This window comes from Phodopus roborovskii, unplaced genomic scaffold, assembly GCF_943737965.1.
Source record: "Phodopus roborovskii unplaced genomic scaffold, PHOROB, whole genome shotgun sequence".
Lineage (NCBI taxonomy): Eukaryota > Metazoa > Chordata > Mammalia > Rodentia > Cricetidae > Phodopus > Phodopus roborovskii.
The window spans coordinates 16,457,046-16,458,626 of NW_026126549.1; the positions used below are offsets into that span (position 1 = coordinate 16,457,046).

Here is a 1,581-nt window from a genome sequence, read left to right on the forward strand (position 1 = left end):
GGAGCAGAAATCATATTGTAAAATGTAAATGGGTTAAGAAACCAGGGATGATGCTTTTCTTCTAAGGAGACTACAGAACAATGGAGGGATGCTGGGCTTTTGATTCCACAGACGTGCATTTGGATCATGGCTCTGTTGCCATTCACTTCAAAAATAATGAAGAACTCACTAATTCTGAGTATGTTTCTACTCATTTTGTTGAAAAAAAATTAGTTATCCGGGAACAAGCAGTAACAAATAGAGGCTATTAATTTTCAACCAAGTGATTGGAGCAATCCAAGGTGGAAGGAGTCTTCTCAATGAAAGTGCCTGAACAGACTACAAGAAGAAGAAGTTGGGATCCATCTCATAACACACTCAGAATTAACACTGAGGGATTGAGACTTTACACTCATGGATTAACTAAAACTATTAAACTATATGCAGGAGAAGTATAGTGGTCCAGTAGGATCCCAGCAACAGCTGCAGCGGCTCAGTTCTGTGTGGAAAATTCCTGGACACATGGCCTCTGGTGTGACTGTCTCTGATGGTGTCATCGGGGTGTTCAATGATATAAAAGTGCACAAATCCTCAACACCAGAAGTGGATAAACACAACTCAGCTCTTCTGCCCGAGTGAGGACAAGAAGGAAGAGGGCAAGGAGATCCTAGGAGGAGTTGTGGGGCAGACTGTGGATGACCCCTACACTTTTGTCAAGATGCTGGCCAGACAAGGACTGTCACTGTGCTCTCTACAATGCAATCTATGAGACCAAGAACAAGAAGGAAGGCCTGGGCACCCGAAAGTGCACCACTTAAGAACAAAATGATCTATGCCAGCTCCAAGGATGCCATCAAGAAAAAGCTGACAGAAATCAAGCATGAGTTACAAGCAAACTGCTAAGAGGTGTTCAAGGACTGCTGCACCCTGGCAGAAAAACTAGGTGGCATCTGCCATCTCCCTGGAGGGCAAGCCTTTGTGAACCCCTTCAGCTCCCTTCCCGGAGCACCTGGTAGCCTCAGAACTGCTCTTGGGTGTTGCAAGCTGCCCCTTTCCTGCCAGACTGGAGGGGCTGGGAGTATCCCAGCATGAGGAGGACAATCCCTTCACCTCAGTTGTCAAATGTCCTTACCCCCATCCCCTGGACTGTCCTCACCTCTAGATTTTGGATTGTTGCAGACCAGTTGTACCCAGTTTGGGGACAGTCTGTATTTTTTTTAATGACATCCCTACTCCTCATCCCAGCCCCACCCCGTGCTGCCAACTTCTAACCACAATAGTGACTGTGTTTGTCTGTTTAGTTCTGAGTGTAAATGATATGTGGAAATAATCCTCCCTGAGCCAGCTGGTTCCCTTGATTTTGGCTACTCATGAAAGCAGGACCAGAAAGGGGCCTTCAATTTAATAAATGAATAAATAAATAGCTAATTAACAGAAGAAGAGGAAGAGGAAGGAGGAGGAGGAGAAATTAGTAATAAACCAAAAAGAAACAGAAGGAACAAACAGCACACATTGATGGGTTGCAGCTGAAGGGAGCTAATCTCCCATGAGTCATGAGGAGGATAGGTTCTACAGAGCACCATCCTGTAGAAAGCATCCAGT

The 1,581-nt window shown here is 45.2% G+C and overlaps 1 pseudogene; it reads left to right on the forward strand.

The window, feature by feature from the left end:
* Window positions 1–501: 501 nt before the first annotated feature.
* LOC127234048 (cofilin-1-like) lies at window positions 502–961 on the forward strand (annotated as a pseudogene).
* The last annotated feature ends 620 nt before the right edge of the window (window positions 962–1,581 follow it).